The sequence below is a fragment of the Peromyscus leucopus genome, chromosome 2, assembly GCF_004664715.2.
Source record: "Peromyscus leucopus breed LL Stock chromosome 2, UCI_PerLeu_2.1, whole genome shotgun sequence".
In the NCBI taxonomy this organism is placed as follows: Eukaryota; Metazoa; Chordata; class Mammalia; order Rodentia; family Cricetidae; genus Peromyscus; species Peromyscus leucopus.
Genome location: NC_051064.1, coordinates 55,783,594 through 55,797,560, shown reverse-complemented (window position 1 = coordinate 55,797,560; position 13,967 = coordinate 55,783,594). Strand labels below are relative to the sequence as shown.

The window sequence follows — 13,967 nt, the reverse complement described above, 5'->3', positions numbered from 1 at the left end:
ACTCAGAAATTCAGTGAGCAAGAAAGCTCTGAGACACTTAGCTGGTGATATCACTAATTTTCTTGGTAGAAAACAGCACTCACAACGCCTGCTTGGTGTAAAGAGTAAGTGAGCTCAAGTGCTGAACTCAGACAATCCTGAGAACTGGAAGGTAAAATGATGGTTACCAGGGTCATGTTGGTTGAAGAAAGCTTTTGTCTTTTTAGTCGGATTAAGACTATTAAATTCAAAAGATAAATACAGGTGACTACAGTTAATAACAATGAATAGTATTCTTCAAATTGGCTAAATCTTATATATTGCCACCAAAAGTACAACGTGTTAAGTAAAATACATTTATTGGCATGCTTTGGCCAACCCATGATATACACATGCTGCAAAAATAATTTACACATAATAAGCATACTTTTTTCAAGATAAAATATAAAATACTGAAATGTATATATGAAATACAGTGCCTTATAAAATCCTTTTTTCCCCCTTATTAGTGTATAATCTTTGAGGTAGGTTTGCTGTGTAGCTCAGGCTAGGCTGGACCTCATATGTAGCCTAGGCTGTCCTCAAACTCAATGGCAGTTCTCCTGTAGCAGCCTTCCAAGTGTTAAGATTACAGGGGTGACCCATTATTCCTGGCTTACTCATTCTATTCCTAAACCACAAGCAAAGGAATCAGATAAAATTTTACTATTAACAAATATCAGTATAGCAAAAGGTTAACTGTAACAAGGTATTTTTCTGTTCCAAGTGATGTCCCGATTCACTATACTAATATTTTAATGCCATAGCAATGTGTGTATGAAATATACTTTCTATTGGTTTCTTAATATCCCACGTTTATATACTACAGTAAGAAGTTCACAATATAACTACACCTATCTCACATGGCCACACAAACATACTAAATTGAGTAACAAGGGATCATATGTTGATGCTAAAGATCTATGTATGTGGAGACTGCTCTGGATTTCTGTGACTTCAGTTACGTACGGTCTTATACTCACACTTGTAAATCCTTGCACCTGGCCAACAGCTTCCCTCTTGGCTTAGTCCTGTGTTCATCTACCCCACTGCTGTCTAAGAACCACTAATGAGACGACAGTTCACAGGCATGTCAAACTGAATGTTAAGGACTAAACCAACATTTTTCCCTTTCCCAAGTTTGAGCTTCCTCTAATACTGGTCACTGAGAATAATGGCACCATCACATCTCAGCTGCTCTAAAAAGCCACCACTCCCTTGCCCAGCTCCTGCTACTCTCCACTCTTCCATCAAATTAATTTCTAAATTGTGACTCTGATCTTATCACCAGCCTACAAAATATATCACCTTGAAACGCTTGAATTTTCTGACCATGCTTCTAAAGACCTTCACAGCCCGGTCAACTTATCACTACAGACTAATCTCCATCTATTCTCCATTGCCTTTAATACCTCTAACATTTTTGAGCAAACCAATATACCCAAGCTACATATACCTGCTATTTCCTACAAAATACTCTCTCCATTCTTTCTCTGTTTGGCTTACTCTTATTTAGTCTTCCAAAACTGAGTTAGTCCTTCCTATGAATACACCTTCTGTCCTATACTTACCATCTCAAGAAACTATCTCTTTTTGTTATAAATATTATGTCTCACTGCTTAACATCATCCTCTGCATGGCTATGCATTCAACAATAATTACTGAATGATGGGTTTATTAAGTGCCTGCCAAGAAATTAGTTATTAAATAATTTGTGCCTGTGTTTTAAACTAAAATTTTAACTGTTTACATGGAAATCCTTGCTCCTGCTTATTTCAATCATATTTGTTTGTTTATTGTGATGCCAAGTTTGAAGCCAGGACACTATCGAAAGTAGGTGAGCACCCACCACCATGCTAAAACCCAACCCTCAATCTGTTAATTTGTAGATATCACTACTTCTCAAACACTGTAGAAGGAAGACTCTTGAACAACAAAGAAGGCTACCTACTCCATTACAGTATTTCAAGTACAGAATGAGCATCTGAAAAATACTCTTTTACTGTACTGTAATTATTATTTAAGCCGAGGCAGATAGAAGTATCTATGCTATTTGTAGAATCTGACAAACTCTTTTATTTAAAAATGATTCTTCTAAAAAGTTAAATTTTTTGTCTTATAAATGAAGTCATTTTGCTGAAAAATTAATCTCCAATTTTATACTTTAAAATGCATGAAAAAATAGAATTTGATATAGTTATATAACAAAATAAGGTTGAGTTACCTAAACAACTTCCCTGCTAAGTGAGACATATCTGACATGTTTTGGTGAGCTTCTTCAGAGAAATTAGCTATTGTAAGTTAATCAATGCAATAAATACTACTCCTTATGCCACCCCATTCAATATAAAACAAAATAAGAAAAATTCAACTTTGGTTTCTCTTCCACAGTGATTATCCATCCATCCATCCATCCATCCATCCATCCATCCATCCATCCATCCATCCATCTGGTGGCCCTCCCAGATCAATCATGGTGGATAGTCAACACATAACCACAGTAGACTGGTAGAGCAAAGCATCGGCTATGCAGTGTTTTAAAGGAAAGGAAAAAGAGCAAAAACAATAGCATTAGTTGGGTTTTAAAAAGGAAAAAGAGATCTTGGCAAAAATAATTCTCTCTCATTCATTCCTTTGAATACATTCCTTTGAATGCATGATCTTTGATTAAAGATCTCCCTCATTCACCAGGTTTACTATAAATCAAATATTTAAAACACCAGGAGTTGTCTTTTAAAGAACTAATGAGTATTTTATTTTAAAATCTTTTTATTAAATAAAGGTGTGTTCGTTTCTGTAGTAAATTGAGTCATTTAAAAAAGCCATTCTGCCTAAACAAAACCTAAGTGCTACACTCCAGTATACCTTGCTGGAGAAAAGCTTGTTCTATATCAGAAACGCTCTTGTGGAAGAAGTAAGGGCTGGGTCAGCAGTTTGTATTTTGTTGTGTTTGCTGTTTATTTTTTTAAAGGCAATCCAGTACAGTGGATCTCTTTTCTCGTACTTCATTCCATAAGGATTAACTGGCACCACGAGGAGGCTAGGGCTATTTTTGCAAAAATGGCCAGTGTAGGAAGCCAAAAGGCTGAGGTTCTAAGCTAAGCTAAGCAGCAAAGCTATGGGGCTACAAAGCAGTCCTGGGAAACAATAGGCCTACTTAAAATGCTTGAAAGGTAAGAACTTATTGATGAATACACAAGAATAGAACAGTGTCACAATGTACAGGACAGAAAGTTTAGAGGCACTGCAGACGAACACCATGAAAGCCCAAAAAAGTACAACAGAAAAGAGCACTGCAGACGAACACCATGAAAGGCCCCATACCACACAGTTTCACAATAATTTGTTAATACCACATAAACATGCCTAATATCTTTATGAATTAACTAAAGAAAACACTGAAGAGAAGCTAGATTGAGTAATGTCTGCATCTGAACTCGGACAACATTTTGCTGTTACAGTTCTATGTAAATACTGAAAGGGTTTCAGAGGACTGCCTGGATCATTTTTGTTGTTATTTCAAGTCAACCATGTCTGCAAAGAATGCACACAAACTGTCCTCGCACAAGCCACACTTTGGTTTAAATGGTTGTTCACATATTTATAAGGGTGTTTATAAAAATACAGTTTTCCCTACAAATGTGTAGATCTTGACAATGCTTTCTGTGGTACTTATAATTTACTAATAAAGTACAAATATTGGCTTTCAAAATAGAATAAAGGACGAAGCAATGTTGATTCTTTTCAAAGGACATGTAATATTTTGAGGGAGAAAAACATCTAGATTAAAGTTTCCAAAACACTTGTAGCTAGTAGCACACAATACTGAAATGATTTCTCAAAATTAGACTCCTTTAAACATTGATTGTTAATTTGATAACAAAGGTTTTGAATTTCTCAAGAAAAGCCTTAAATTTATTTTATAATACATTTAAATTTTATAAGATACATTTATGACATCAAGATAAATACACACACATATAATTTAAATTCATTACTTGTCATCTAAAATGAACAATTTTATATGTTGGAAACTTTGCTAAGATATAATTCTAAATTTCCAACCTTAATTATTCTATCTGCTTTGGCTCAAAAGTTGAAATACTCACAGTAATCTGAGCATTTGGGATCTCTGGATAAAAGAAACATGCCCCCCCCTCAACATAGATAAGTATAAATATACATATACAGCTCCCATGGCTGCCTTCCTTTGTCCTAAATTACAAATGTGAGGGTCAAACTTGTCACTGAATCTGGCCTTCCTTAATGTAGAAAAAGCATTCAGTCTGCTGATACAATGAATTCATTTATGGAGTTCAAATGTAATTTCATGCTTTTGTTTAAGCATATGTAAATCTTTTAATTTGAAAGCAATTCTTAATAGATAAAATTAGTATGTAAATGTAAACTGTAAATATAAAACACATAATTTGAAATAACTGGAGGCAGTAGGCTCTAGCTTTCCATTAATATCTCTGCAACAATTAGAACACGTTTTTAATAAGAGCTTTACTCTGTCATCCTGTCATCTTGGTTTTATTGTATTAATACAAGAAAATGTGCTATCAGGAGGAAATGTAAAAGCAGTGTCTATACAGAATACAAAACTTGATACAAGTACTAGGTAGCACAAAGCAATAACAGTGCAAATACAATATGAGAAATATAGTATCCAGGATTACAAAAGTGAACAAAAGTATGTGTTCAACATACATAAGTATATTTCTTTAGGAGCATGTCCCAAGTACTATGGAAAGCAAGGACATGCCTCATACACACCACACAGAAATTAAGTAACTGACACACAATGGATCCACGTATAACCCTCTGGTCAAAGCCAGACATCACATATACATTTCTATCTCCCATAGAAGCCAGAAAAAAAAAAAAATCCATTTGCTTAGAGCAATTTGGCAGAAATCTAAGCAACAAGGAATTTGACCTTTGTTTGGAAATTTGAGTAGATTATGCCAAAACTTATTTTCAAATGCTTGTAATTTTTCTTATTATTAATTTAAACAAATAAGCATCAAGACTTTCCACATGTGGCAGCAAATAGGAAGGACACAATGAACAGCTCTGTTCCCGCCTTACATTAAGAGCAAGCTCGTTATCATATTTTAGCTCTACCTTGCTGTGTGCAAGAGAAAGACACAAGAAAAACTGAATTAGTAAGATAATCCAATATCTACTTTAATCAAATAGTGATGTTTCAAAAACTAGAATTATGCTATTCCGAACGTTCCTAAGCTGATGAGACACAGGCTTAGGGGGGAACCCAATTGATATCAGTCATCTTCATTAGCTTGTCAGCATCTTATTTTAACCCTAGAGTTAAATACTTTATAGCAGTAGTCAATTTGGAAGATATAAAATTCTTGTTATTTGAGTTTGGGGTAGAAAGGCAGCTAAGAAAATCAGTGAAACCTGCAGAATGAGCAGCCTGGCACTTTAGTATCTCACTGGACACCCAGGAAAGCAATACTGTAAAAGGCAGGCTACCGTTTGTGATAGTTGTATTTTCTGTGTTATCTAGAGAAAAACAGGTTCATCCATGCAAAATGGACTGTTTTAGAAGATACTGCTGGTAAAATGAAAGACTTTTCAAAAGGAAAAAGTGATTATTCCAGATGAAATGAGAAGCTCCAATGTCAACCTTACTTCCTGAATCAGCAAAAATCAAAGCTTTAGTCAGAATAGGAAATTGGAGATTTTCTTTTAATTTACATATCTTTTTTGCTGAGTATGTTTTAGCTGAAATATGAGAGAACTTCTGGGAGACAGCACTGCTCATTTCTAACCATGCTTTGCTGTGGCATTATCAAATACTTCTACAAGGAACTAAGAATACATCAATTATATTAACACTAATATGGAAGAGTCAAGAGTTTAAATTAGAAATAGCTTTCTATTTGTGGCACTTCGTTAGACTCCCATTAACCAGCTAGTACCAACCCACTGGCCAGCTGCAGCATACAAATTTTGACCATCACTGAAACATATTAAGTAGCTCAGTTTGGTACATTATAAACCAAATTCCTAAGTGAGCCTTAAAGTAAAAAAATAAAAAAGGAAATTTTTACTCCTTTATCTTAATATCACACACACACACACACACACACACACACACACACACACACACACACACCTGAATGTCTGAGTGTGATGAGGTAAACTTTGGAAACTATTCTGTTAAATGAACCGTTTTTTAAAATGTGAAAATTTATCTAATATACTATAACCCTATAATATATAAATTTCCCTTGCATTAACATTTGATTTTTTTTATTAAAGTGATTTTAATCCTAGTTGGGTAGCTTTTTGTCTTAACATTTTTGTCTTAATAATAATATGCAAAAATGCTATTTACTAGCTAGAAGAACAAGTTTTGTCTATTTGTAGCCTCTGTAAAACGTCTCTAGCAATACTTAAATAGGACATAAAACCTAAAAACTATATAATCATTTCAAAACCTGTTTAAAATTTGTAAACTGAAACAGAAAAATACACTGAAATATTTTACTGTCACAAGAGTAAGAAGACTTGCACTAGTTTCCACAACCCGGCCATGGAAAAGGTTGATAGAGATTCCTCTGTTACCTTTACATAATAGGTCACAAAAACATTGACAGACTCAAATGGATAATGTAAGATATATTAATGATCATTAGGCCCAAACAGCAATTTATCTTCCAATGATGCATAAGCCAGGTTTTCATGTTGCTCACCACGGTAATAATTACCTTGTAATATATGATTTGCTCTACAGATGCCTGACTACTTCCTGAAACTCCTGCCACACTGAGATGTGCTAGGGCTTCCTCTACTGCGCAGAGGTATCCTCACTTACTTTGTGTCTCCTGACCATGCTTGAATGGCTTTAATACATTTTTTTCTTCAATACTGAAAAAGAAGTTTGTTTTTTAAAAGGTCTTTGTTTCAAATCAATCTCACTGTAAACATGGAGCTAAAGCACAACACAGTTAAAAGGCAGGCTGTTCCCTTTCAAACCATTCTGCAATGAAGTAACTTCTCAACAGCGCAGAGAGGCTACAGGACGGCCACTAACAAAACTGACCCTGCACTGGCCTAACCTGACAGAGCTGGCTTCCTAAGAGAGCTGAACTATAGTCTGCTGTTTTCCATGCCAGAATCCCATGCTCAAAGCCCTCCTTCCTGCCTTTGTTTAGCTCTTGCATCAGCAACCAAGGGCTTTCTTTTGGTTCAGTCTACTAAAAAGTCAAAGGACTAGAACATGAGGGTCACCAAGGTCTACAAGGTAGATGAACATGCCAACAAAGCCGCATCACAGGGGAAAGAAATAAGGCATTACAATAAGAATCTAATTCCAACAAAAAGAAAGGTCTATATAAAATACTGGTAATTATGGAAATAGTAAACATGGGTGATGCCAAGAATGGCTGTTTTTACTTTGGTAAATGTATCGATGATACTCTTCAATATGAAATTAAACAATATCTATTACTTATTTTTCAAATTCAAGGGAATCACGTTCTATAAAATACAAGAAAAAATAACCTCGTAACTAGGAAGTGTATCCCTAAATCTGTGTGTAAGTGACAGAATATTTCATTTTTGACTCTATCTCACTAATAATGCATTTCTTTTAATCTATGTAGAACACTGACTCCTCTTCCTCACTATGCTGTTTCTAAAGTTTAAAATGAAGTTAACTACAACCGATAATAAGAACTTGGAGCCATGTGGTAGAAGCATCAACATGGAAAATAAGCACCAAACTGTCCCCTTTTGAAATCCATGGGGGAAAATGAAAATAATGTCACAATTATTTATAAAATGTAGACTTCCCGGTTTTGTTTCCTCTACCATTTTATTCTTATTACTGATAGAAATGTGGACAAAGAAATGCTAGCTATTAGTGCAATTTCTATTTACTTCTAAGTTTCATTGCAGTCGTAACATAATCGCTGCCATTGCATCCATCCTCATGACAAACCTGCAGTGAGATTTTGACAATTGGAAACAGAAACAGTGATCATCCAGGTGAGACGCAGGTCCAGAATAATGTAAAGAGGAGACAATTTTAACAAAACCAAAAGGTACTCTCGGGAAAAGGCCAGTTTAAGAACAGGTAGACATCAGGTGGGCCAAAAACAGCTAATTATTGGGCAGTTTTCTGGGAACATAAAAACTCTTAGTTCAGTAAGATTTCTTCTATAACCCAAGGCATGTCTGAACACAATGGAAACAAAGAATCAAACAACTGAAATACAATTCTGTTAAAGGAGAGAACGATTATTTAGAAAAATAGCACAACAGCTTCACATATTATAGTAGGCATACTGTATAAAAAGGCAAAACCACTTTATAGAAACATGTGACAGATGTAAGTGTAAGAAATTCACAAACAGTCCAAACTAACAAAATTTCCTTTCATTTTTTGGGGCAAAAGGAGTGTTGTGATAGCATTATAAAAAAGTCATTAACAAATCTGGTCAAGCAGGATGGGATCAGTGCTGGCCTGTCAGGGGATCCAGAAACAAGAAACCTCTCCTTTCTTCTGGAGTGTTAATCTCCTTACAAAAGACCATGGCAGAAAAGTCAAGATTGATAATTCTGTTTTCCGATTATCAAATCAGAAAACAGAACAGGACTTTGGAAGCTGCATAGGACTTTCACACACCAACAGTAACTAGAATCTCTGCTGATTCCTAGGTTTAGAAGCAAAGTGAAATAGAAATGTGAGTTTTTCGCACCATATACACATTTATACATGTAAGGGACACTGGTCACTACTGCTTCCCTTTTCAATGTCTCTTTATAATAAATGACCTACTTAACTGACCATTAAGTTAAAATACACCAGTAATAATCCACTGCCACTGTGGCCAAGAAAGCTACCCTGCTTTCCTGAGGTAAACTGCTCTCTCCTGAATGATCCTTTCACATGGAGACATGCATATAACCTAACTTCTAAAGGGTTAAAGCTCTTTGAAGGCAGGGACTGTATTTTACTCTTCATTTTATCTGTCATGATAGTTAGATGATATGATGAAATTATATATCATTATAAACTACCTTAATCCCAAACATTTGACATTTTGTAAAAATACAACTAAATACAGAGCAGAGCTCCTGAGTGTGAGAGGTCTGTAACATGGTTAAAGAGGTGGAACACAGAAAGAAAAGGGAGCCCAATTCTAAAGAACAGTGTGTGATACAGTGTCAAGGCAGGAAGCTGGAGGAAGGGAGGCAGGATGAAGACAGAGTTCCCAACATGTGACTAGGCTCAACTGCATACTCAACTAAAACTGTATAAAAAAACAGAGTGCTTCCAGTTATACCTTATGCACTGGATGGTATGAACAAGGCTAAGGTGGTACATTTCTCAGAGAATTATTTTCATGTAAAAACCAAGACTAGGTCATTTTAGTGGGATACAGTTAATCAAAGCAGGAAAGCAGTGGTTACGTTTATTTTGAAGAGCAGAGGGTATCTTGGGTCATCTCTTTGGGTTTTCTTGTTCGGTCACCCCCCATTCCTCCCACAGAACTCCAGATTGGGGGATCTGTTTTGAAAAAGCAGCTGCACTGCTTGACTAGTATGGTTCCTATTAGAAATGCCTTTGGTTAGAGGACTTTCTTCAACAGCTAGGATGGGAGGAGCTGAAATAACAGCTATAAAATGGTCCCTAGAGGCGACTTCTGGGAGATAGGCACCCCTCTTGAAGAAGTTCAAATTGAAAGCGTTTGAGTGAAAGCATGTCTATGAAACAACCTCAAAGGCAAGAGATTATGAGACTCAGGAGATGAAGGATGTTTCTGAAGCAAAAATGTAACAACTGGAGTGGAACTGATAAATGATTTTTCAACTTAGCCTTTCATCCTTCCAAGGTAGATAAATTGAGTAGCCTGCAATGTGCTAGGCATGGGTCTTCCAGATGAGGCTTACTGTATGCTTTGTGTAGACATTTAAAATCCCAGAGCACTTTAGATAAATAAAAAGTAGGGAGATACCCAGTGAGGCTTGGGTAAATGTTTTAAAATATAACCTGGTACGTCTTGGCTTGCATAAATCCTCTAGACTGGTTATTTGATGAATTAAGACAAAATGTGAAAAAAATCATTTTTAAATAAATCTAGTTCTCTATATAAAAGTTGTTTTAAAATTATTTTTGAAAAATATTATAGGCAAAACAACATAACAGACACTTAGCACATTGTTGAAAGAATGGCTAAAATGTTTTCATACAGTTATGCTGAGAAACTCAGATGAGAAGTATAAAGGTCTGGATTCCGACAGCTTGTGTGTGTGCACATTTGCCTATGTGTGTATGCACCAGAGGTCAACGCTGGAAATGGTTCCTCAGATGCCATCCACCTTGTCTTTTGAGATAGGGTCTCTCACTGGCCCAGAGTTTGCCAAGTCGGATAGGCTGGCTGGCCAACAACCCCTAGGGACCTGCCTGTTTCTCCCTCTCCAGCACTAAGACTGACTATAAGCATCAGAGCAGGATTTTAAACACATGCTGCCCTGCCTAGTGTTTTTACATGGGCTCTGGGGATTGAACTAAGGTCTTCATGCATGCAAGTCGAGCACTCTGTTGACTGAGTGATCTCACCAGTATCTCTGCCACTTGCAAGCTTATAAAGACTACTCAAGTATACCTTGGTTTTAAATGTAGCCTGCAATGCATATGTAGTTTCACACAGAAGTCACATGGACTAAGTTTTGGCTTAATGTTTAAATATTTTCCTCCTCAGCATTCTCTCCATTTCTTCTGGCAACACTACAGTGTCTTACTGTGGAACTAACCCCAAAGAATTTGGACACTGGTTGATGACTACTCTTTACCCCATAGTCTGCTGCACCTCTTAGGGAGGTAGCTGAATGTCCAACCTCGACCTGTACATTCTCTGTGTCCACTGGATAGTGTGGAATAACACAAGCTGAGCTGAAGAAAGAACTTCTCAGCAGTGTTTTTTCTAGCATAGTGGTCCTAGTTGCATCCTCAGGACTGGGGCACTTTGACAAAGCCCCTGAGACAGAGGTACTAAGGATCATGTAAGAGATGAGGCTGCCAAAGTCCACTTTATTTTAGCTACAGCCAACCTAACAGAGAATTAGCCAGCACAGAGCAAAACAGAACTAAGAAACGGTGTGATAATTGAGGTTCTAGAATGGTCCAGCCCATGTTGAAGTCACACAAATGTCTTGATTTCCTAATTATAAATATACAAATGAATCATGATCCTTGTTCTTCCTTTGTCTGTTGGACTATACCCAATGGTCCAAAACCACTAACACTTTCTCTTGATATTGTCTGTCTCCGCCATCCCTTCATGCAGTGCTATCCTCTACAACTCCCAACAGTTCCTGTCTCCAGTGAAAGACAGGAGAGCAAGGCCTGAGTGGGCAGGTATTTCTGTTAAATTTGTTACCTAACTTTGGCACTAAACAAAGGATGTGTGGTAGGATCTGGAAGTCACAGTCTCAAAGTCCTACAGGAGATCATAATTGCTAAGTTCACATATAGTAGTGAATTCATACTTGGTGAGAAGAGAAACATTCACAGAAAGCTCTTTTTTTTTTTTTTTGGTTTTTTCGAGACAGGGTTTCTCTGTGTAGCTTTGCGCCTTTCCTGGAACTCGCTTTGGAGACCAGGCTGGCCTCGAACTCACAGAGATCTGCCTGGCTCTGCCTCCCAAGTGCTGGGATTAAAGGCGTGCGCCACCACCGCCCGGCCCACAGAAAGCTCTTTTATCAAAAAGTTAAACCATAATAAAAACCAACTTTTATAACACTAAAGCCTAAAAGCCAGAAGAGGAAGGAAGGAAGGAAGGAAGGAAGGAAGGAAGGAAGGAAGGAAGGAAGGAAGGAAGGAAGGAAGGAAGGAAGGAAGGAAGGAAGGAAGGAAGGAACGGAGGGGAGGAGGAAGAATTAGAAATAATGATGAGTGCAGCATACACCCCAGATTATTGTCTTAAAATTCACTAAGAAAAGGGGCAGCATTTGGAATGTTTTAATTCCTATCTTTAGAAGTTAGGGTAAAATGAGATAAGTAAAATAGAAACACAAACAAAACAGAAAAAGGAGTCAACATTGACTTGACTCCACCCTACCTAGAGAAATCCTATACACAGTGGGAACTTCATTGTCTAACTTGCTGAGTAAGGAGGTTTTTAAGAAAATTTTTAAAAATTCAATCTTTAAATAATTTGCATACAGACGTGCTTTAATATCTGAGGCAGCTTTACTTTGAAAATAGTACTGTCCTCAGGAGAGCTAATCTATATCAACTTATGTCCGACTGGAAATGGGATGGAAAATTAAATGTTACCTTAAACCCATAAACCAGTATCACCAAATTCAGATTATACTGTGAGAATTGAAAATAGATAACTTAAAACAGAAAGCACAAACCACAATTTCTCACACTTTTAAATGATTAAGTTGAACGAGCAATTTCCCTTCTCCAGCCTTAATCAAAGCAACAAAAATATATGCTTATACATGCATCAAAGAGAAGATGGAAAGATGAAATGAAAAAAGATTTTAACTATGTCCATGAAAAGAGTCTGAGCGAGTTCTAGGACAGCTAGGACTCCTTCACAGAGAAACCTTGTCTCAAAAACCAAACAAACAAAAACCAAACAAATAAGTCTCTTGGGCCTGACATCTCAGCACTTGGGAGACGATGCCAAACTTGGGCTCTAAAGAGGGTCCATCTTGAAAGAAGGAGGAGGGCAAGAGAGGGGAGAGAAGAGGAAGGACGAGAGAAAATAAATTGCCTCTCCAAATTATTTCTTGACTTACAAATCAAAATTTTACTCAGAGGTGGGAATATAGGTAAGTGATAGAACACTTGGCCTAGCATGTACAAGGCTCTGGATTCAGTACATACCTCACTTATAGACCAGAGTTTTAAAACCCATGGAATGCTCACATCAAGAATCTTCCCCTAAGCCAGGGGGTGGTGGCACACGCCTTTAATCCCAGCACTCAGGAGGCAGGCAGATCTCTGTGAGTTCGAGGCCAGCCTGGACTACAGAGTGAGTTCCAGGAAAGGCGCAAAGCTACACAGAGAAACCCTGTCTCGAAAGACTCTCCCCCCGCCCCCACAAAAAAAGAATCTTCCCTAGCCAGAGCTAAGACTGGAGGCAAGGCTTTAAATTATCCAGATGATTCTAACAAGTCTAACAAGTATCCAAGATTGAAGGGTACAGAAAAGAGAAGCACCAAATGAAGAATATCCAGCTTCTTGAGTTCAGGCAAGATACTTCCTCTTTCAGAATCTTTGATATGAGTCTCTGCATTACTGATTTATATACAAGTGCTCCTTGTTAACTTGCCCTTCTCATGATGCACTGTACAATGTTTTGTACAGATGTGATTAACAGATTTTTTAAATACAAAGCATGTTCCTCTCCTTTAAAGAACTTATAGTTAAAGAAATACAGGCTCTATGTCAGTGCTATGGCTTCAGCAGGTAAAGGCATTTGCTGTACAAGCCTGGAGACCTGAGTTTATCCCAGGAACCCAGACAAAGATGGAAAGAGAAAATGTATTCCTCAGAGTTGTCCAAATCACATGTGCACACATGTACACACACAATTTATAAAACAAAAAGGTATAGACATTAATGGAAATTGTATTAAGAGAAACACATACGTTTAACAAAATAACCACAAACAGAATAAAACTAAGTTTTCAGAAGTGTGACTAACAGAAACAAAAGAAAGGACTCTAGGATTATATTATAGGACATCGGGAAGGTAATAAAAACGGTGAAAAGATGTAAGAAATAACTGTGGACTCATGTGACTGAGTCCCAAACATGGACACCATCTTTCACCTATAAACTATGGCTCAACAATCATTTGCTGAGGTGAGACACACACTAATCCTTAAATCTTCTCTAGGATTCTGGCTTAAAGTCTTGGGGTAGATAAGCTACCCACCCAAGT

The 13,967-nt window shown here is 37.0% G+C and overlaps 1 protein-coding gene across 3 annotated transcripts in view; it reads right to left on the bottom strand.

Moving 5' to 3' along the window:
- Positions 1-13,967, bottom strand: part of Zcchc7 (zinc finger CCHC-type containing 7) — a 195,303-nt gene that overhangs the window by 95,478 nt on the left and 85,858 nt on the right. The gene's annotated exons all lie outside the window — the stretch shown is intronic.